General features: G+C 46.1%; 1 pseudogene; it reads right to left on the reverse strand.

Moving 5' to 3' along the window:
* Positions 1–1,830: 1,830 nt before the first annotated feature.
* Positions 1,831–24,138, reverse strand: LOC102511623 (annotated as a pseudogene).

Below are 24,138 nucleotides of genomic sequence, written 5' to 3' on the forward strand. Positions count from 1 at the left end.
GGCTTTGCAGGATCACGCAGCTGGAGAGGAATTTTGCCTTCAGTTGAATGAATATACCTCACGTGTCACGCATACGCACTTTACATGGTATTTAGGTGGGACTTTGAACTTCAGGGTGGATACTGGAATGAGATTAAACTTTGAGGGCTGTTGGGTTGGAGTAAGTGCATTTTGCAATAAGACATGAGTCTGGGGGACCAAGAGCTGAGTGCTGCGGATCCAACTGTGCCCCCCCCCACCAAATTCGTATGTTTAAGCCCTAACTCCCAGTGTGACTATCTTTGGAGTAATGAAGTAATTAAGGGTAAATGAGGTCACAGGGGTGGGATCCTGATTAGTTTATGTAAGAGGGGACACCGGAGAGCTTGCTCCCTCTCCCTGCCACGTGAGCACACGGTGAGAAGGAAGAGAGAGAGCCTTTATCAGACACTGACCCTGCTGGACCTTGCCCTGCAGCCTCCAGCACTGTGAGAAAATATATTTCTGTCTAAGCCACCCTGTCTATAGGATTCTGCTATGCCAGTTCAAGCTGATTAATGCCATCCCTACTGATGGGAGAGAGGAGATGTCTCCACACCTGCACAGGGCAGACCGAAGGGCCTCACAGCAGAGGACACACAGAATCTCATTCTTCCTCCAAAATGAGATGGGAACATCTCCTCCTTTCCTCTGATGTCCTCGGTGCAAACAGGGCAGTACAGTGAGCTATTTGGGGCTGCTGCATGTCCCACAGCTCAGAGCAATTCCTGGGCAGGGGTGGGCACTCAAGCCCAGTTCAGAACTCTTAGACAGAAAGATTTTGTTGCTATTGTTCAGACAATGGTGCCATCTTCCCAACTTGTAGAAAGTTACAAAGGAATCAAGTCAATTAAAAAATTTTTTTTCTTTTTTTAATGTATATTTATTTTTATTTAATTTATTATTTTTTTAATTTTTACCCTTAACAGAGGCACTGGGGATTGAACCCAAGACCTTGTGCACACCAAACACGTGCTCCACCACTGAGCTATACCCCCACCCCCATTGAGTCAAATGTTTACAATTACAATTCAAATGTTTTTCTCCCATAGATTGGAAAAAACAAAACAAAACAAAACACCAAAACACCTTTGTTGGTGTCCACTTACAGAAAGCATTACTTTGTGGTTCTTTTAATCTTTGTATACTAAGATTCACCATCTTCATTAAAGATCACCATGGCTCGTATGTCCTAAGCCACTCTAAACAAACTTATAAACCATTGCACAGTGTTTATCTGACAGTCTTCCTTGACCAAACCCGTCAATTCTGTTCAAGGAAATGAATAGCCACGTAATTTCTGATCTATACAGGCAGTCAAGTTTTGGGAGGAGGGGAGAGTGACGGGGGCTGGCAATCTACTGGCCAGCCAAACTGGAAAATCAGCTTTTCAGAAGTTTCCTCTGGACTCCTCCCAGGCCATTTATCTCTGATACCCTCCACCCCCACTGCCCAGGTTAGGGGAGGACAGAGAAGAGAAAAACAATGCGAAGGTTTGGGGTGAACTACCCCGGAGTGTATTTATAATTAGTTCTGAATTCTCAGCAACAGAAGACAGGGGTTGAGGCATGACCATTTTTCCCCAACACTCAGCAAGCAGCAGCCACAGCAGCAGCCGGCCCCCAGCTCTCCTCGTCCACAAAGCGCGGCCCCCGGGCAGGACTGGGACCAAAGCCTCAGATGCTCTCTTACTCCTTCAGCAGGTGCATGTGTGTCTTCTTCTTCTTTCTATTTTTATTTTTATTTATTTATTTTTGGGGTGGGGGTGGGGGAGGTCATTAGGTTTATTTATTTATTCATTATTTTTATTTCTTTTTCACAAATAAAATCTTTTATTTGTCACCATTAAAAGTCTGAATTTTAAACAGATCCTTGGACTGGAGGCTCATCTCCATCAGCTCGTTTGACTTTAGCACCGGTCTCAGCCCCAGGAGCTGTTCCAGAGCTGCTCCCGTCACCATGTAGCTCTAAGAGTTTTCCCAACTCACACTCGGGCTTCTTCAGCACTTTTACTTTTCTAACAAAGATAACAGAGGGCAGATAAATAGATGGGCAAGCTTGTTTAATGTCTTTTCCAATGCTGTCTGGAATCAGTTTATTGACTACCTCTTTCAGGTCATTTGTCTGCACAGCTCGGGTCATGGTTTCCACCATCTTCTTCCGGATTTGTCACACCCATTGGTGCTGGGCATAAGAGGTCTTCCGAATCTGATTGTTGCGTTTCTTAGTAAAACCCACACATAGATGAAGCAAATAATTATCGGTCGTCTTGACGTCAACGTGAGCGTCCATCATGGTCTGCCATTTTTTGACCATGAAGCACATTTTGTCACGGGTAAGATCCATGCCATGGAAATTCATCAGGCAGTTTTTGCCCTGAACATCCTCAGCAATTAGCTTGAATTTTCTAAATGCAACTTTGTCATTCTGCAGATCACCAAGAGTCACTTCAAAAACACGACCCTTGAGGCCATCAGATGCAATTTTGATTCCTTGAGTTCTCATGAGCAGTGTTTCCCCAACACTTCTTACACTGAACATAGCTGGTGTTTTCACGTCATACCAATCTTTCTTAGAAAGTGGATCAACCACTTTCTTCTTGGCTCCCTTTTTGCCGCCTTTCGTAAGGCGCTTGCCCTTGCTGACTGCTGTGGAGCTGTTCAGAGAGCCAAAAGGGACAGTTTTTGGCTTTTTTTTAAGTAGAGGTCCTCGAGACTGAACCCAGAACCGCACTCTACCACTTGAGCTATACCCTCGCCCTCATGTTTGTCTTCTGATATGATCTAATCACCCCAGACTGGCCAGCCTAAGATGGGTAGGGGGAAAATAGGTTTTCCTCCCAGATTTTAGGGAAATGTGAGGGCTTCTTGGGTCCTTAGGGGAATGATGGGAGGGTGAATCTACAAAAAATATATATATATATCCTGAGTTGTGGAAAGTAAAGAAGGGATTTCAGCTTCTGAATATGTAAGTCACATGTAAAATAACTATAAACTTGAGCTCTTATCTTAGAGTTAATATTGCAGGGTTTTGTTTGTGTGTTTGCCTTGCTGTAGACCCTAATGAGACCCCTAGGGTGAGTTCTAGCATCATGCACTCCCTGACCACCCCTGGCCCCCGTGTTCTCCTCACACCTGATGCACACCTAAAAGCAGGTGAGCTGTCAGTCTCCCTTTTAAAGACTCACTTCCGGTTGGCAGACAGGAAGTTCACAGGGACTAATGCTTTCTGAATGATGCCTCCTGGAATGAGCAATGATGTGACTTGACCTGTTTTTGCTTCTCAGAATCAGTGAAGCACCAAAATCACCCATTCCCTTTCCCAACCTCTCACCTTTGGTACCTAGATTGCTCTCAGCACCCATTGTTGTGGCTCTGCCTGTTACCTTCGGAGAGAAGTTTAGTGTCAGCCCACCCTTCACTTTTCAGGAGGTATTAATTTAGGACTAGGTGTCCATCCTACGGGCCGCTTTCCTTCTGGGTAAGAAGTTTTAAACTCTGAGTCAAAATTATCCTTCTTTTTCTTCAAAATTCTATTCAAATCTCAGGCATTCTAGGATTAAATTCCCTGATTAAACCAGCCAGGCTGTGGTCATTGAACACTGCCCCTTTCCTGGACTCATTACCTACTTAGCACCACATTCATCTTTACTCGGAGGTTTTGGTTTCTTGTCCTCATTCCTGGGCTGAGTTATCTCTATGAGTGGTCCTGCTGCTGTCATATTGTCTAGTCCTGCCTCAGGAGCAAAATCAAATTAGCAGATAATTTTCAACAGCCACTGTATGCAAGACACAGTCTGAGGATGAGGACTGGAAGATGAGAGACAAGATATGATGGGGTGGAGGCTACCCGCCTTCCTTTGGTAGTTTACAGCTAGTTAGAGAGAGAGACAAAATCACACGTAGAGTGACCTGAGATGAGATCTCAGGATAATAATGAAATAAAAGTGAGAGGGAAGCATAAGAATGTTCAAAGAAGATAAAGTCTATGTAGGTAATAAAAGAGGCAGTAGGAAATAAACTTTGAAGCAAAGGTGGAATTGGCCAGGCAAAAAGGAGAAGGAAGGCTATTTATGGCCTCAGGAAATGATGTAAACAAAGATACAGTCAGTGCTTCTGTAAGGCTTATTTTGAAAACATGAATTTGTTCCAACCTGATTCATAGATTAGGGAGCAATTTGAGCATAATGCAAATCTGGTATTTGCTTACGCTTGATCTTACCCTGAGAAACAATAGGTGAATGGACAAAAATGAACCAAGCAGGGTAAGAATTCACAAAATGTACACAAGCACATCCCTCCAATTTCAACCACCTACCTAAGCTCACAGAGTGTATTGTAACTTTCTTTCCAATCTCAGATAAACTTCCTTCCAGCATTCACAGTAACTCATCAACTGCGCCCACTTCCATTTGCCAAATTCAGGTCTGTTTCAAGGTATGGCGCCATATTGATTGTAGTATTCGTGCATTTCTTAACCATTTAGTAGGTATAAACTTTTTATTAGGTTCCTGTCTTTTTTGTTGCTGTTACTGACAAAGTTTTTAAGCTTTATGATCTCTAAACCCATCTTCCCCACAAGCCCTATGGTTTTTATTGCATGGCTTTTGCATACTGGGATGCTTTTTAGGAGCACACGTGTTGTGTTATAGCAGAACTGACTGCACAGGTTTTGGAATAAAAGTAATACTTAGAGAACTGTGAACAAATGACTAGGACTAAAACTGAATTTATGTAGGAGAATTTTCAAACTGAAGCCTGAAATCGGATTTATTTATTCATTTGACAACTATTCGTTGAGTGCTTACAATCTGCCAGACTCTATTCTACGTGCTGGGGTCACGGCAGTGAGCAAAATGGACAAAAATATCTGCCCTCCAGAAGTTTACACCCCAGTTAAGGAGAGACACAAAAATTAGATAAATAAATAAAATATATATGTATTTTATTAATAAAATAATAAAATATATGTTAGATAGTAATCAATAATAAGAGAAAAAAGCAGAAAAATCAATATGATGTGTCTGGGGATGGGTTTGGATGTGATGTCTGAATTATTTATTGCTATGTAACAAATTATGCCAAAATTTAACAGCTGAAGACATTTACTCTTTCACACAGCTTCTAAAAGTTAGGAAGACAAGAACAGCTGAACAGGAGAGGTTCTGGCTCAGGCTCTTTCATAAAATCGCCATCAAGGTACCGGCTGTGAGCTACCACAGCTCACATGGCTGTTGGCGAGAAACCTCTGTTTCTTGCCTCTCCTTAGGATTGCTCCTAACACAGTAGCTGGCTTTCCCCAGAGAGAATGATTCAAGAAGAGAGATCATATGCCCAAGGTGGAAGCTGTAGGTTTTTATAACCTGATCTCCAGTGGCCTACCATCAACCTACCATCACACAAGCCAACCCTGGTACAGTGTGGGTGGGAGGGGACAAGAAGATAACACAAAAGTATGAATATCAGTATGTGGGGATCACCATTTTGGAGGCTGGCTACCACAGTGACCAAGGAAGTTCATCTGAAATGACCTCTGGATTAACCCTGGATGGAAGTGCAGGAGGAAGCTATGAGGATGTCTGGGGGAAGGTCCTTCTATGAAGATGGAACAGCATGAGCAACTATACGTGCCTGGTGAGGTTGAAGGACAGCAGGTTGCAATGGGCTAGAGTAGAGTGAGAAGGAGAAGAAGAGAAGATGTCAACGAGGTGGTGGAGAGAGGGATGCTTTCATCTTTACCCTCAATGAAATATGAGTTCTGAGCCAAGAAGTGACGTGACCTGACTTAGGGCTTTTAACCAAATGTATCTGGTTGCTGTGTTAAGAGTAGACCAAAGGGAAGCAAGGGTAGGTGTGGGAAGACAAGTTAGGAGGTGAGGGATGGTGGCAGTCTAATTCTAGAAGCACGTTGAAGGTAGAACAGACAGAATATGCTGATGGGTTGCCTATGGAAAGTGAGAGGAAGGGAAGTCAGAGATTACTCCATGGGTTTTTTGTTTTGTTTTGTTTTGTTTTGTTTTGTTTTTTGTCTAAGTAACCGAAATAAAAAAAAAAAAAAGTTGCCATTTATATGTGTTTGGTAAGGCTGAAGAAGGAGCTGTGTTAGGGTAAATGGCAAATGTTCACTTTCGAACATGTTAAGTTTGAAATGCCTGTTAGACAGCCAAGTGGAGATGTAGAGGAAACACCTGGCTAATTAAGGCTGGAGCCCTGGAAAGAGGTTCAGGTTAGAGATACAAGTTGGGGAACCCTCAGATGTAGACAGAGTTTAAAGATCTGAGGTTGGATAAAATCCCCTAAGGAGTTAGTGCAGCCAGAAAGCTGAGAGGCCCAAGGACTAAGCCTCAGGGCACTCCAACATTGAGGATGGCAGGTGGGGGCTGGGGCAGGGACCAGCCAAGAGGACTGCAAACGGGTGGCCAGAGGGGTAGGAATCAAGCCAGGTGCATGTAGTGTCCTATGAGTCAAATGAAGACATCTTTCAAGAAAGACTTAGATCCCTTTGTTAAATTTTGCTGAAAGGATGAGACATAGCCCTTGGATGTGGCATGTAGAGGCACTAGCTACCGTGGCTGGAGTCACCATGTTTGGCGAAGTGGTGGAAGCAGGACCCTCACTGGAGTGGGTTGAAGAGAGAATAAAAGGAGAGAAATTGGAGACTAATTTTTGGTTTTAATCTTTTAAAATTTTTTTTAAATTTTGGAGGAGGAGGTAATTAGATTTACTTATTAATTTATTTTTAGAGGAGGTACTGGGGATTGAACTCAGGACCTTGTGTATGCCAAGCATGCGCTCTACCACTTGAGCTATACCCCACCCCCCCGAGACTGAGTGTTCTTTCAAATAATTTTTGTGTGAAGGGAGGCAGGGACTTGGGGCCATAACTGAAGGGGAAAATGGAGTCAAGAGAGGGGATTTTTTAAATATGGGAGCTATAACAGCATGTTTGTGTGCTGAGGAAATAATGATAGGGGAGCACTAATGAAACAGGAGAGACAGGGGCAAATTAGTGGGGCAAAATCTTGAGTGAGCGAGTGTAGACAGAATCTAGTGTATGAATGGAGGGGTCGCCCTCACCAAGGAGCCAGACGGTGTCTACACAATAGCAGGGGAGGAGGCAGAGCGCGTGGGCACAGGAGCCTGGAGGTGGGTAGATAGGGTTAAGGCCTTTATCTCAGAGGAAGGGTGAAGTAGGAGGTGCTGGAGTTTGGGAGGACAGAGATGTTGAAGCGTTGTCCAGGAGGGTGGGAAATATGGCATGATTGCCAGGCAGCATTGAGGGTCACATGAGATGAATGGTCATGAATTCAAAGCAGAACAGGCAGCATAGCTGTGTGTAGTTCCCAGCCATGTTCAGCCCCATGGGAGTAGGTCCAGAGTAGTTGGAGAGTTGGGTTTAAATGAAATTAAACTGAGGATGACAATGAGTAAGAGGTGTCCTGGTTCCTCCTATAGCTGTGAGGACCACATATGCTGCTCTCCCAGGAGCCTCCTAGTTTATGCCTGGCTTCCTGTGGCGGTTAGTGACACTGCCCCCTTTCACTTCCAAAAATATTGATTTGGGTAGTAAATGAAATGGTCATTCTACCTAGAGCCAACAAGGAGTCACTGAAGTTTTCTGAACAGAGTATTTGTCGTTGACTTTTAAGATGGTCCCTGTCCCTTTTAAGAGCTCACCTGATTAGGTCAGGCCCATTCAGGATAACCTCTCTTTTGATTTACTCAAAGTCAACAAATCTGAAACCTTAAATGCATCCGTAGAATCCCTTCATCTTTGTCATATAACGTGACCTAATCTTGGGAGTGAAATCCATCCTACCCACAGGTCCCACCACACTCAAGGGCAGGGGATTATACAGGACAGGGCTCTGGGAGGGGTGGGACTCTTAGGGGTCATCTTAAAATTCTGCCTAACACACTCGATCTGGGGGGGAATCTTCTGGCTGATGGATGTCCTATATCAATTTTTACAGTTTTTTGAATCAGGAAGGGAATGTTGGGCCCATTAAAGAAAGCTGGAAGGGTAAACTAGAGGTGGGGAAGCCCACCAGCCTCCTTAGCTTATGGTGAGGGTCATGCATAGCACAGCTCACCCTAGAAATGTGCTTATAACTCCTATTTAATAACTCACAGAAAAGAAGTTTTTTTAAAAAGCAATTCATAAAGAGATAAAGGGAAAAGTTAGAAATAAATGGAAAATTGAAACTGCAACAAAAGACAAGGTAAAAAGAAGACAATCATAAAGTTAAAAATGATAAAGAGAAACAAACAAAAAGGGGTGGGGGATATAGCTCAGTGGTACAGCACATGCTTAATATGCCCAAGGTCTTAGGTTCAATCCCCAGTAGCTCCATCAAAATAAATAAATAAACCTAATTACCTCTCCCCACAAAAAAAGAAAGAAAGAAAGAAAGAAAGGAAGAAAGGAGGGAAGGAAGGAAGGAAGACAAAAAAGAAAAAAGAAAAAAGAAAGAAAGAGAGCCAAAAAGAAAAAAAAAAGAAAGAGAAGCAAAAAAGTATAATTGAAAACAAAAAGTTAAATGAAATAAAGAGGTATAAAATAGTAAGAAAAGACAAAGCACATTAAGAACAATTAAACTGTGCCACATCAAGTTAAAGACTGAAGGATTAAAAGGACTAAATAACTTTTAAAGGGAAATATGATAGAAGGAAATGAAATGTACGAAAAAAAGGACCCATAGTAAATGTGTCTAAATCTGGAGCAATAACAAATTCAAAAACGTAACAATCTCACGCTTGCTAAGTCAACAAGAATTCTTCAAGCTGAAGCAACCATAAAACCCAGCATACCTATATGAACATCTTTCTCAGCAAGGGTCCTCCATCTGAATAATGATTTTTCTCAATTCTCCCAAGGATGGCACATAACTAGTACCATTTAAATGCAAAGGAGAGAAGTTAATTCATTGCACACAGTATATGCCTAGAGCATTAGGGCTTAATTCTTTCACCAAACTGGCTGATCTATGTCAAAAAGTCTGAAACCAAGAAAGGATCAGTCTATTAGGCATAGGGTTCTGTGAAACTTTTAAGGGACAAATTTTAGTTGAGAGGTGGAAACTGAACACTGGAACATTTTCCCCTCAAGAGCTGTTCCGTTAGGTGATGACTGACGAAGTACAAGTCACTTTGGATCATTTACTGAAAATAATAAAGCTATCAACAGATATATTGGTTTCATTCAGAGGAATTCAGAAAGGTAGCAGAGGACATCCATTTATTTGATTTTACTCTATAAGCCTCCTAACCAAAGGCATAGGGAGGACTTGGGAGTTGGTGCCTTTTTTTAAGAAAAATAAGGCTCTTCCAAATTCACATTGCGATGGGCCAAAACTATCTTACAAGTGCTGCTAGACCAGCCTCCAGATGCTCCTTTATTTCCTTCCTTTCTAGCATTACATCAGTGAAAAAACAGACGACTGCTAGTTTCACACAACTGAACTCACCCTGGCCAAGGGACTCCTGCAAAAGCTGAGTTAGCCTTCCTCCACTCTGGAAGAATCCAGCAGGACTCAGCACACACTGGAAGGTAACTATGGGTACAACGTACTAAATTCTGCTTGACTTCTTCGCTGCATGAACATACTTAATCACTCTTCCCTTGAAACACTTATTTCCTTATTATAATAGTTATCTGTTGTTGTGTAACAAACTAGCCACAAACTTTAGTTACTTAGAGCAACATATTTATTATTGCACACTTTCCATAAGTCAGGAATTCCGGAGCATCTTAGCTGGGTGGTTTTGTTCAAAGACTCTCATGTAGTTGCAGCTGGGATGCTGGCCAAGGCTGCAACCATCGGAAGGCTTGACGAGGGCTGGGGATCTACCAAGATGGTGCATTCACCTGGCTTGTGGAAGGAGGCCCCAGTTCCTCTCTGGGTCTCAGCTGGAAGCCTCTGTCCCTCTGCATGTGAACGTCTCTGTAAGCTTTTCATGTTACCAAACTCAGATCTGGCTGCCCAATCCTTGAAAGCCAATACTTGAGATACAAGTGTTGGTTGAAAAGCAAAGGTTGTTTTAATTAGGAGGCTGGCAATCCATGGAGAAGGCAGACTCATGTCCAAGAACCAACTCTAAAGATTCTACTTGACCATGAAAGTTTTTAAAGGGAGAAAGGGGAAGTTAATTGCAGTTAATCATTTGGAGAGGGGATCAGAGTAGAGTCTTTGATATCTTCCACTATGTGCAGTTTCTTCTGATTGGTTGGTGGTGGGGTATTGGGGAGGTGTTCCAGGAATCTTGTGCTCAGCCTGAAGTTACCATCCTCCACCTGGGTGGGGGCATTAGTTCCTACAGAAGAACTCAAAGATATATTGTCATGTATATTTCTTCAGGAGGAACCAGGACCTTGGTTTCTCACTACACTGATTTTTCTTGACTGCTCCTCCCTTGTTTCTGCATTCCCTCCTTTCTCTGATTAGCAGCTATTTGAATCTGCCCTTTGGAACTCAGGGAAGGCCAAAGAGGCTGAATGAATCTTATCTCCTACAAACAAGAAATGGAGAACAGGGAAAGGATTTGTATCTGGGGGTGGGGAGCCCACAGGGTCCTGGTCAGTTTCATTTGTCAGATCTCACAACATGGCATACTTCCCTCCAGAAAGAAAGAGAAGGAATTTTTAGTCCTTTTATGAGCTAATCTCTAAATTCATATCATCACTTTCACTTTATTTCTTAGAACTGAGTCAGTAAGTCTAGCCCACACTCAAGGGGATAAGAATTAAACTCCACATTTTAAAGGGAGGAGTATTGTAAGAGAGGAAAAAACATTCTTCCTCTACCTTCTTAGATTGATCGCCTGGGGCCCTGGAAATTAGACTGGCAAAAGACAGATTAACAAGAGAAAAACAGAGTTTATTAACATGTACAGTTCATACATGCAGGAAAAAGTGATGAGTAACTCAAAGGGGTGGTTAGAACTTAGGCTTGTAGCATCTTAACAAAAAACAATACATTTGCAGAGAAGTGGCAAGACAAAGGAAAAGCGATTTAGGCTTCCTAGAATGGCAAACTGTGGGAAGGTAAATGTACGGGGAAAACTAATGGAAGGTAAGGGTTATTTTGGTAAGGTTTGTTGTGTAGGATCCCCTCAGGGCTGTCTCTGGGTTGCTAAGAGTCTCTTGTAATTAAGAGTTTAAGTCTTCTTATAGGCAAATAGTGGGGAAGGACAGAGGTTTTTTTTGTGTTTGCTGTTTCTCGGTTGTCTTTAGCTCAAAATAATCTTTCTGACAAAGTGGCAATTTGGGGGTGACACATTTTGATCCCCTACAGTATCAAAGAATTTGTGGACATATTTTAAGACTGTCACATTTGTCTTCTGCAGCAAGATTACTCTCCTGGTTTTCTCCCTATGTCTCTGGCTACTCACTCTGAATGTCCCTCTATGGTTCTTTCTGTTCCTTGGGTGCGATTTCTCACCTACTCTACTAGAGTAGGGTCACCCTGCTCTAACTTGTATCACCTTCTTCAGACCCTTCTCCTGGACCTCCAATACATGCCACCTGTTCTCTGGGTGTTTCTTCTTAGATGTCTCAGAGGTAGCTCAAACTCATCTCCTCCTGTTTTTTGTTTGTTTGTTTGTTTTTTGATCCCTGCACTTGGCTTTTCTCTTGTGTTCTCTATCTTGTGAATGACAGACATCTCCATCTGGTCAGGTCCTGGAGTCTGAAAGTTAGAAGTGATCCCTGCTCATCCTTCTCTCTCATCTCCTACATCCAGTAGTCAACAGTTGAGTCTACTTCCTAAGGTGATCTCAAATCTATCCCTTGGCTCCATCTCCACTGCTACTACCCAGCTTAAGCTATTATGTCCTGTCTGAAGGATCACAATAACCTCCTGTGGTAGGCAGAACAAGGGTTCCCAAAGATGTATGTCCATGTCCTAATCCACAAAACCTGTGAATGTATAGCCTTACATGGGAAAAAGGACTTTGCAAATGTGACTAAATTAGGATCCTGAGGTGGGAAGATTGTCCAGGATTATCTGAGTGGGCCCAGAGTAATCACAAGGGTCCTTACAAGAGAGAGGCAGGAAGGTCAGACATAAAGAGGGGATGCAATGATGGAAGCAGAGATTGGCAAGATGCCCTTTGCCCTTTGAAGGTGAAAGAAAAGGCCATGACCCAAAAGAATGCAGGTAGCCTCTAGAAGCTCAGAAAGACAAGGAAACAGATTTTCCACTCGGACCTGCATAAGGAACAATCCTTGCCAACATCTTAGCTTTGCCCAGTGAATCTGACTTTGGACTTCTGACCTGCAGAACTGTAAGATAATACAGGTGTGTTGTTTAAAGCCACCAGAATTGTGGTAATTTGTCACAGCCATGGTAGAAAGTAAATACACATCCTAATTCTTCTTCCAGTCTACTCACGCCCCCTCAGACACAAAGGTCATCTGTCCACATCTCCTTCAAAACACTTCTATGACTTCCCTGCATCCTTAGGATAAATTCCAAGCTCCTTAAAAACTCTATCTCCAGCTCCCCAGCAGTTTATGCCCCATGAATTTATATAATACATTTATATCATCATGCTCACTCCTCACTAGACTACATGCTGTCTCAATTTAGGAGCTGTACTCCTCTGCTGTCTCACCTAACTCCTCCAAGTCAGTGCCCAGCTTAGACATCACTTCCTCAGCGGTGGTCCCTGCCCCCATTCCAAGTTCAGGCCCTCTGTTGGAGACATTACTGTCATTTCCCTCTCACACCCCCGACCCACATTACCATTATGATCGGTGAACTTGGAGGCTGCACACCTGCCTTGTTCACCACTCTGTGTGCAGAATCTGGCATGATGGCTGGCACACACCGGTGTGTGGTGAATGTGTAAATAGATGAGGGGTGGGTCCAGGGGGACTTAGTGGAGGTGGTCGTGAGGGGCCCCAGGACTCTCTCATCTCCCCTTGAGAAAAATGGGGAAGAAAGCCCAGGAGGGAGAGAGATCTGGAGCCGACCGGGGAGCAGGTGGGAGTCTGAACTGCCCTCATTTCCCTTCCTGCTCAGCCTGGTGGGGAAGATGCCGGGAAGGGGACCCGGGCGTCACTGCCCTCCTGCTACAATTAGCCGAGACTTTCATTCTCTCTCTACAAAGAGGAGAGAGCAAATCAAAGGAAGATAAAAGTGCACATCCCACAAAGGACATCGAGATGAGGGGGAAGGAAGGGAGGGTGGTGGGAGAGAGAGGCAGAGGCAGAGAGAAAGCCCTGCGGCCCAAACAAAAGCCTAAAACTGGCCGATCCCAAGGATCAGACAGTGGAGACACAAGGACAGGAAGAGAACGGGCTGCATGGGGACCAGCAGCCCCGTCAAGCCAAGGAGGAAGAGGGAACGGGGGAAGATAAAACGGCTGTGTGAATGGCCAGGGAAGAGGGTGGGGAGGGACCCCGAACGGAGTTGGGACAAAAGCATGAAAAGACAAGATTGCCACCATCCCATGAGCCACTCCACCAGGGGGAAAGCAAAGAGGCACTGGAGACAAAGGCTGAGAGAGGGAGGCAGAGAAGACGGGAGCACAGAGACCGGCCCTGCACTGGTGGCGGGGCTGCAAGCATGGGGGGTGGCAGCGAACTCTCCACGGAGGTCAGCTGAAGCTCTGAGCAGGAAGAGGTGATCAGGGTCCTGGCCTGTATTTGCCAAAAGGAATCCTACCTGATTAGGTTTCTTGTGTTTGAATTCTATAGATAGAATTAAGAGATGAACAAACAAAAGCAAAGCGGTCTTATGGGCATGTCTTCTACAGGCATGCTTAAGTGGCTGGCTTCATTCTCTCAACATTATGTTGCATATAGTGTCCACAAGCCATTTTCATTGCTGTGTAATATTCCACTGTGTAAATACACCACAGTTTCTCTATCAATTCTTTCATCCTCTGATGGAGGACTTTAATTCTGGGTAACCGTCTCTTACCTGAAATCTTGGGGCCAAATATGTTTCAGAATTTTAGAAAGATGATAAGGTGCATACATCCTATATTACACAACTCCCCACGCAGGGTCTGCAGTGGTCCCCAGCAACCAAACACATCAATATCTCTGCAAGGAAATGCATGAACATTCATCCCGGAAATCACTTTACTTCCTGTTCCGGTTGGGTTTTGCCACCAGATGAGTTCCGGCTGGATCAGATTATGCCTCTAAGTAAGAGATGACAACATTCTTGGTCTTCAGGGCTTATGGATTTCAGAATTGAGAGTTGGGCATTGTGAACCTATACTTCACTAGTTCCTACTAAACTTTGCTTTGGGAAGTCCAATGGTGTTTAAGCAGCAAGATGTAATTTAGGATTGTTGTCAGAGATGGCTAAATGGGGCTCAGACCCTGACTGTGTGTGAGAGACGGGCGACCCCTGCGTGCTGCTGGCTTCACGCAGCTCTGATCGCCTTGGTCTGTTTGAGCGTCGTAAACCGTCTCTGTTTTTATAACAGCTCCTAAGCTTGTAAATTGTTGATTATATTTTTGTGCGTAATTTTAAAGCTCATTTCTTTCTTTTATCCTTTTAATCTGCTAGTCCTCCAGTTCTGTTTTGCTTATCTTGATCATTCCTCACCCCTGTTTTGTCCTTTATAATTTTATATTACGTTCTTTGATCTCATCTTATCTTCTCATTTTTATTGTTATTGTACTATTTTTTTTTTAGTGACAGGGAAAGACCCCCTGGGGTTTGGAAGCTCGAGCAGTGATCATTACCCGCTGTCCCTCCCATGAAGCCAGATTGCTCTGTTCTCAGGAAAGTTTCTTTCCCTGAGGAGATTTCTGGGTGGTGGGGAGCCCTCGAATATTAAACTCACACCTCAACCAGGAATTGGTCCTAGGACTTTTGAAGCCTTGAAAAACACCTAGTATCAACACAGGAAGCTGTTCTAAGTGGTGGGGATTTATTTCTGGGCAGATATTTCTTTGTTCTGGGAGACGGACCCTGGCTTCAATAACCTGGCACAGATGCGCGTCCCCGTGCCCACATACAGATACTCATCATCCTTTCACGTGCTCGAGAGCACTCCACGGTGAGGATGCAGTGATGTGGGTTTGGTCTTTGCCCCAGCTGCCAGTGTTTCTTTTCTGTGGCGATGCAGAAGGCATTCTTCCCTGAGTCACAGAGATGAGTGAGGCTGTGGCACTGTCTGGCTGTCACTACATGGGGTTCAGAGGGAGCTACCAGAAGGGCCAGGTGTTGTACTCTCCCCGCCTGGCGGAGATGCCCTGGAACAGCCAGACTGAGATAACCCTAGCTCCGCCTGTGGGGGAACGCGGATGTCTTCCCGTGGGGGCACGCCAGACTGAGGAGCCCGGCTCTGGGAAATGTACAGAATGGGGAGAGAGGCTGGTTAACTTCCTCAGAGCTAGGCCAAGTCCTACACTAGCTCTTTTGTCCCAAAGTGGGGCACATTCTGTCAGTTACCCCAGGAGAGGGCAGACCCCAAGAGGACAATCTTGGGGATGTGGACTTGAGAGTGCCTTGGGGCTCCGAGGATAACAAGGCCCTAAACATAGTCCCTCCCCACTCCAGGAAGGAGAGGCAGGCCTGGGGAGCAGGGAAGCAGGCCGAGAATGAAGCTGGGGGCACTCGGAGAGTGTCCCTGGTCATAACTGGTTGTCAGTTGTATGTTTCCCGGCATCCCAATGCCTCTCCAAGGGTCCCAAGCCTTCATGTAGTGCATCTGAACAATCCCACCAGATTCCAGCTCACCTGTGAGCAGTAGGGAGCCACCTGTGTCCTCACGTAGGACAGAGCAATAGAGGGGAGGCCTGCCTCCCCAGCCCACCCTCCTGCTCAGAGCAGTCGGGACAGTGGCTCAGCAACCTCAGGCTGATCGTCCACTGGGAAGCTGTGGGCTGAGCTGGCGGTTATTTTTAGTTCGTTTCATCATTTAGTTGCACTCTGCTTTTTGTATCATCTTAATAATTTTTTCATTTCTTTTAATATACTTTTTAAAAAATGAACTGTTGTAATCTTTTTTACTTTCCCTTTTTGTTTTCTATTTCTTCACCTTAATGCACTGGGTTCTGGGGACCCAGGCCTCAGGGGAAAGCCAGGAGGAGCCCAAGCAAAGACGGCTGGATGCTCTGCCATCTCTGATTTAACCCTTAATATTAGGGATAATATCTTTTTTTTTTACCAGGCACATCTTGTCCCCAGTGACCCCTCTTAAAAACTTCTACCTGTGGAATTCAGGAGCCTCCAGGCCAGAATTCCTCCCCCGGGTAGTAATAATACCTATACTGGTAACATATTTGAACTAGGGAGATGATGGTAGCACATGCTATGTTTATAATTAGAAAGGTGCCACATGCTCATCATTGAGAAATACAAATACAAAAAGGTATGAAGAGAAATGTGTGTCCCCCAACCCCCCCAGTCCTGCTCCAGACTCAGAGTAATCTTGTTAACACATGTGTAGAAATAGATTTGTGGCGTAGACATGCAGAGGTCCATTTAAAATTTGGTAGGTAAGGCCAAACCATCCTCCAAAAAGGCTAAGCCAATTTATATTCCTGCCAACAGTTTATAAGAGGGTCGCTTTCCCCCTTTGTTTACACCCTCACCAGCACAGCAGAAGGTCTAAGCCAGACCTCTGGAAATTCTTCTGGCATCAGCCTGCCCCCGCCCTGCATGCCCCTGCCCCCGCCGCCCTGACCCACCCGGCTCTCAGGATATTTGGATCCAGGAAATGGGGTTGATGTGAGTATTTGTCCACTAATCACAGCTCCTGCTCCGGCTCCGCCCCCAGGCAGGCTGGGTGCGGTCACCTTGAAGGTCCAGCTCCTGAAGCCCGTGCCAAGGGGCTCCCTTTAGCTCAGCAGAAACAGCAGCTTACCCACTCAAGCAGGAGACCCCCAGGCATGCTTAAGAATGGGCGGGTGCCTATCTTCTTGTTCATGTGGGCAGACACCCACTGAGCACCAAGCGTTGAGTCAGGCCTGAAGGTCCGTCTGAATTTTTCCCAAATCTTGATCCTCTCCCAGTGGGAGTGGGCAGAGCCTTCCCTCTCTGCACCCTCCCGCCACATCTAATAGCGTTGCATTGCCCTGGGGGATGTTCCCAGGAGCATGTGTGCACCCGGCATGGACTGGTTAAGATGATGGGGCTCCAGCCAGCCCACCACAGCGGGGTGGACAGTATGTGGGTGAGCAGGAAGAGGGTGGGTGTCAACATTATCAGTTTCAGAGATGCTCCAACTGCAGGTGAGAGAGGTGGATGGGAGGGCAGCCCTAACTAAGGTGCGGCTAGCAGGTGGGACCAGGTGAAGCAGAGCCAGAGGTGAGGGGGAGGGAAAGGGGCAGAGCTGGCTGAAAGGAGACCCTCATGTAACCCCGGACCTGGGTACCAGCTGTCTCACCAAGGCCTAGCAGCTGACTGACAGGTGAGAACTAGTCCCCATCCCAGACAACTGGTTTGACTTCCTCTCTGAGTTAACTGACCTCAAAAAACAGCTGTAAGTTTCCTTGCTTGGAAGTTAAGACAGACTTCATCTTCTTCTCCTGCAATGGTGTGGCTCTGTGGGAAGGAGCCCCCAGAGGGGGAGATGTTCATGGGCTGTAGCCCTTGATGCCAGGTGCCTGGATAGATCATCTGGGATCTGTCCACCATGCTGGGTGAGGGGTGCCTCACAGAGTAAGAGGTCCCTTTTACCCCAGCTGCCCTCAAATGGAACAAAATATCTCCTGTAAAAAGAGGCAGTTTGAGTCAACAACATTCCTTTGGTTATAGACTGGCTTATCCCACACCCACTCCAAACCTCCTTTCCCCTTCCCTAGCTCGACTCAAGAGGCTGGAAAAACCAAAGCCACCTTTTTATCTTCTGTAGCTGTAGGTGACTTTTGACAATGTCCTGGCCAATTACACATAAGCAAAAACCTGTTTGGGTTTTGGGAAACCCTTGTTTCTTAATAAATGGGATAGATATAGCTGGTACCATTCTTTACCGCTGTTGCCCATCTTGAATGGGGGTGTGATAGCTGGAGCTATGGCATCCTTATTGTGACTCTGAGAAAAAGTCCAAGAAAAATACAAGATGTTATCTGTAATATTATAGTGCCTTAATATTAAACCAATGCCAGCTACTGACAACCTCCAGACTTCTTGTTATGTAAGGAAAATAAATCCCAATTTATTTAAGCCCTTGTAAGTTGGCTTTTCTGTTTCTTGTTATTGAAAAGCATTCCTAAGTGATAAACTTGCTTATAGATGTTTTCAAAGAAAGGAGACTTAAAGGAGCCCCTCAGCCTTTACAATTGAACGGGGGAGATGAGTCACCAAGGCCCTCCATCTAGGAAAGGAAGTATCTGGAAGGATCTCTCTCCCTCTCCAGCATGACCTGGCCTCCTGCCCAGGTGCCTGCACCACGTTTGCATCCTCAACTCCCAGGTGAAAGGCCCAGTATTGTTCACTCAGTGCAGGATAAATTGAGGCCCCTGGGCTGAATGCCAAAGAAGTGAAAAAGATAGCTTCACCCTGATGGTCCCTGTGCCCCTCTGTCCCCTTGAGGAGCCCAGGTGTGCTCCCGAGACGGGAGCCAGGTCTTGGGCCTCGCTCCCAGGCTGATGGTACGGCCGCTGTGGAGGCATGCTTTCCTCTGCTCCAGCCCTTCTCCCTGGGATCCTGGGAGCAACGAAGCTCCCGTCTCATGAGGTTTTCCAGACAAACTCCGGGGATTCCCGTTACATAGCAAATAAGCAGCAGACCCCAGGGAGTAAGCAGTGAAACAAGAGTCCTCTCTGTGCTATCATTTCACCGCCTCTGGAAAAGGATGTTAAGCCCCCAGTTAATCCTTGCTAACTCTTCGCTTCTCTCTCCTCCAAGGGCTCCTCTGCTTTTCTTCTTGACCTGCCCTCCAGGCATCCTCCATCCTCTGTTCTTCTCATTCTCATCCCTTATTCATTTTTTTTTAATTTAAAAAAAGTTTTATTGAAGTATGATCAGTTTACAATGTTGTGTCAATTTCTGGTGTACAGCATAATAGTTCGATCACACATATACATACTTACGTTCGTTTTCATATTCTTTCTCATTGTAGATTACTACAAGATATTGAATAGAGTTCCTGTGCTATACAGAAGAAAGTTGTTGTTCATTTATCCTCCTTTATTCATTTTTATGGCTTCCATGTCTCCTGAAACCATGGGTCTCTTTCCCCAGCCCAGACGTCCCTCCTGAGCTCCAGCCTCCAATACCCAGCTACATCTGGCACGTCTGCGCCCGGGCTCTGTAAACTCAGGATGTGTAAAACATAGACTTTTCTTGTCCCCAAATCTTCTCCTACCCCTTCGTATCTCAATGGCACCAATACTCCCTAAATTAGTTTCCTGTTACTGCTCTTACAGATAATCACAGACCTAGTGCCCTAGGACAGTGTCTACTTCTTATTTTATAGTTCTGGAGATCAGAAATCCAGAGTGGCTCCCACTGGGCTAAAATCAAGGTGTTGACTGGGTGGCATTACTTCTGGACACTCTAGGGGAGAACCCCTTTCCTTGCTTTTTCCAGCTTCTAGAGGCCACCTGCTTTCTTTGGCTTGTGGCCCCTTTCCAACTTCAGTGCCAAAGACTGTATCATGTTAGCGTCTGTCATCACGTCTCCTCCAGGTACTTTGCTTCCCTCCTTCATTTAGAGGACTTCTTTGGATTACATTGGGCCCACCTGCGTAATCCAAGATTACCTCCCCTTAATTTAATTACATCTGCAAAGTCTCATTTGCTGCATAAGTAACGTATTCAGAGTTCCCAGGGATTATGATGTGAACATCTTTAGAGGGTCATTATTCTGTCTATCACACCTGCCTAGGCTCTTCCCTTTAATAATAATTGCTACCATTTACTGAATATTTTTTGTAGTTCAGGCTCCGAGCTCTCTTTTTTTTCCCCTAAGTATTTTCATATACTATAGAGACAATACAAAATGGATTTTTGTTTGTTTTTTGGAGAGGGGAGGTAATTAGGTTTATTTATTTATTTTAGAAGAGGTGCTGGGAATTGAACCCAGGACTTCATGTATGTTAAGCATGTGCTCTACCAACCACTTGAGCTATGCCCTCCCCACTGAGACTATACGAAATGAAAAGAGGCCCCAAATTCTACTGGTAGGAAGCAAGCTGAGAAACCTACTCAGCTGCAAACACATGCTAGCTTTCATGAAAAAGGAAGGATGACACGGAGGTCAGAACCAGGAGATCAGAGGGGAAAGCCAAGAGCCGTGAAGAATATTCCATCTGGCCGGCTGGGTTTCAGAATTGCGGCGGACCACTTTCCCCTGTTTGACAAGCTGTTTTACGATGCCTTTCCCACACTGTATTTTGGGCGTGTAAATCGGGTGGTCAGATAACTCATCTGTTTGTCTAACTGGTCAAGAGGAACTTCTCTTGGGAGCTGAGCTTAAGGAACTACATGGGAGGAGCCTTATCTGCACTTGGACTTGATTTAGATGATGTGACACAGCTGATGCTATAATGGGGCGAGACCTTGGGGTCCGGTGGGACTGAGTGTATTTTGCATGTGGAAGGGATGCGAACACTGGGGGGTCAGAGGGCAGAGGTAGCTAGCCCACAAAGGCCCCCAGTGACCACTGTTTCCTGGTAGTCACACCTTTAGGCAGCCCCTTGCACACGGCCCCAGTAGCATATGGCCAAAGTGCTGGCATGCCCCTTCTGAGATAGCTTATCAAAGACTGTGGCCATTGTTCTGAGTGTGCTATCTTCGTCTGTCTCGGCTTACTCACTCTGGGTGAGGCGAGCTGCCATGTTGTGAGTAGCCCCAGGGAGAGGCCCATGAGGTGAGGAAGAGAGACTCTGAGCCACAACCACCCGACTAAGCTGTTTCCAGAATCCTGATCCTAAGAAGCTACATGAAATAATACGTTCATTGTTTTATGTCACTGAATTTGGGGGCAATGCGTTACACAGCAATAACTATTTCAAGGGGCAAGAGAGGTACGAGTGAGGGGATCATTTGAAGCAATTCCTCTGTTCAGATGTCCTTAAACAGCTCCGTTGACTGGGGCCTCATTTGTAGCCGTTTCCTCTCTCCGGGACGCCTGAGTTTCACACTGCTAACTTTCTGGTTCAATTCTCTCCAGAAGGGTCTGCCCAACCCAAAGTGGTGCCCCTGTCACTCGCCTGCATGTCTTCCTGCAGTAACTCTCTGCTTGGCACTGATCACTCCGATAGGTTTGTTTGCTTGGTGTTCATCCTCTGTCTCCCCCACTAGAATAGAAGCCCCACAGGAGCAGGGAGCCTGTCTCTTGTTCAGCACCCAAAACAGCGCTTGGCAGCCGTAGGTGAGGCCCAGGAGCTCTCCCGTCCTGCCTGCACTTGCTTCCAGACACGCCTCCTGAACTACCTGAGGTTTCCTTTCAGTGACTCTGCTTCACACATCGTTCTTTCTCCTGAAATGCCTTTTCCCCTTCTTTAATTGACGAAAACCTACACATCTTTTAAGGAAGTTCAGGTGCCTGAATCAGGGTCCCTCCTGAGTGACCCCATGGCACCCAGAGCGCCCCCCCATAACATGTACCCTCCATCAGGTGTGCTCAGCTGTCTGAGAGCCTGTGCCTTGCCAGATGTGGGACTCAGGAGGGCCTGGGCTGTGACTCCTTCACCGCTGCATCACCAGGGAGCCGGCAGAGTGCTGAGCTGGTGGCAGTCCTCAGCCAGCATCTGGTACGTGCAGAGATGCATCACAAGATGGGGCAAAGCCCCATGGAGATGGCTGGGATTGGCGTCTACCCACACTGTGTCCTTGCTCCCAGGGCGTCGGCCCCTGCTGGCTGAGGATACATCAGTGTCTCCACCATAAAACTCTCGTGTGAAACAATCCTTGAGAAAGCCAGGGGAATTGGCACTAGAAACATCCTTGGGTTGGACAAAGGAGTGACTTCAGTGGCCAGGCACTGGAACCCCAGAACAGCTTTTAACTCGTCTCAAGGTGGCCTCTCCCACCCTTCACTCTGGATCAGGTGGGTTCTGTGGCGCTTCCGATGGTCCTGGGACCTCAGTGGACTAACAAACTCCCTTCTTCCCTTCTCTCCAACAACACAATGGTTGGAAGGTCCAGGAGGCGGGGCTGGGGGGTGGATAATCATCCGTGATAGGAGGGAATGTCTGAATTAGGCAGAAACAAAGTGGGGGAGAAGAGGAGCCACTGCTGGCTTACATGATTGAAGCTCTGAACAGCCCCATGGATGCACAACATCCCCCCCCAAGCTCAACATAAAAAGCCCTTTCTCAGAACAAAAGCCCCGTCCCCCACCAAAAGCACTTACTTAACAATAACAGCAAAACACACAGGGTACAAAAACATTTTTCTCAAAAATTTTTCTGCTTCAATTCAACAAATATTTATTCTCCTGAAAAAGCAGAGATATATAAAGAAACAGAAATGTGGATTTTTTTTTCCTTGTTTTTGATTGAAAAGCCTATTGGCACAACCAGGAGAACAACATTGCCCCAGTGAGCCAAAGCACAATGGGAAAGCGTTTTCAAAATAGAAAAGAACTCTAATATATAAATATACCAAGGTAATTTCAAAACGCGGTAGAGCCTCAGTGCTAGCGAGGGGTGGTCTCATGCTCACAGGCAACTCGTGTCCTAACTTCCCAGTGGGCTGTTTCGGGGATGCAGCTTAACGCAGGGTGAGTCTCCATCGTCATGTTAATAATTATGGGGGCACACGTAAAATTATCACAATAGCACGTGAATCTATCACAGTAACGGGTAAACTATAAAAAAAAATATGGGGGCCAGTGTAAAACTATCCCAATGCAGATGTACCTAATTAGCAAAACCCAACGAGAAAAGCCACTCAGAAAGCAAACAGGAGTTCAGAGAGCCAGCTCTGGGTTAGGGAAGAGCGCTCAGTCTCCTCGTCTGCGAAGTGGATTTGAAGACCTCTGCTGTTCCTTTGGGTGCCAACAAGCTGTGAGTGCTTACTCAGGAATCCAGGGCCAAGCATGGTGCAGGAGACAGGAAAATCCCATCAGGGGCCTTACGGGTACCTCTATTAGAAACGAAGGACCAGGCCGAATGAATTGTAACCCCGAACTCCTCTAAGGGAAACCAGCGGGCCTGGCCCTAATCCTGGCAGGAGCGTGTAACTTACATGGCGTGAGTCTTCACAGATTTCAATCACTGTGAAATTGATCTTTGCCACCGCCGTGGATACACATATGTTGTCGTGACGTAGGTCCTGCAGGATGTGGATCTGGCGAGTTGTGTGAGATGGTGCCAAGCCTGTCCTTGCCAAGAAGACACAAGAGGCTTCACTGAGCATGCGAGAACTTTGCCGAGATGGTGTCAGAGAGAGGCAGCTCTGCCCCAAAGGTGACAAGTCCCTGTGACCAGGAGACAACGGCGGGTGCTTTCCTGGACTCTGTGTCTCTGTGTACTGCAGTGGTGAGTGCGACCATTACGCTGACTTGTTCAGTGTTGTTTTGAGTTCTTTCAGTCCCTCCAAGGATACGGCCAACAATTGTAGTATTCGAAAAGGAGCCGTGAACATGGTAAAGAATGTCTGGGTATAAGGGAGCCTCAGAGGGCAGCTTTCCGCAGGTACCTGCCTTCCTGGGCAGAGAACGAGGGCTCTCCAGGTTCACTCTGGTTTGCTTCCTGGCCCTGGCGCCTTTGTCTCAGCTGCCTCTCTCTCTGTCCCCACCCCACGCCCAACCCACACACAGGCGCTGAGGGGGACCTGCTGCAGACTCTGTCCCCTGCCCCACACCCACGGACACTTCTTCATGAAGACCATTCCCTGGCTTAATTATTTGCAGATCTTCTTTCTCTTTTGAGTCTCTCAAAGTCCAAAGACTCTTCAGATAATTAAACGTGGAAGGACAGGAGGAAGAGACCCACCCCCCTGGGCCTTTGGGATGGGCTGGGCGATTAGGTCATAACTGATCATTATTGTTGCCACTGAAGATTATTCATCCCCCTCCCAGAGGAGCGTGTGTCACCCGCCTGCCCCACCCCCAGCTCTGCAGAGCTGAGGCTGACCTGCCTCAGGCCTGGAGCCCTGCCCTCAGCCTGTGCTGAGGACCTGGGATCAGTGGCTGGGCTGTTTACTGATTTTCTCTCCTTGGGGGCCTCTGCAGTTGTGTCCCTGCCCCTACCCTGG

This window comes from Camelus ferus, chromosome 23, assembly GCF_009834535.1.
Source record: "Camelus ferus isolate YT-003-E chromosome 23, BCGSAC_Cfer_1.0, whole genome shotgun sequence".
Lineage (NCBI taxonomy): Eukaryota > Metazoa > Chordata > Mammalia > Artiodactyla > Camelidae > Camelus > Camelus ferus.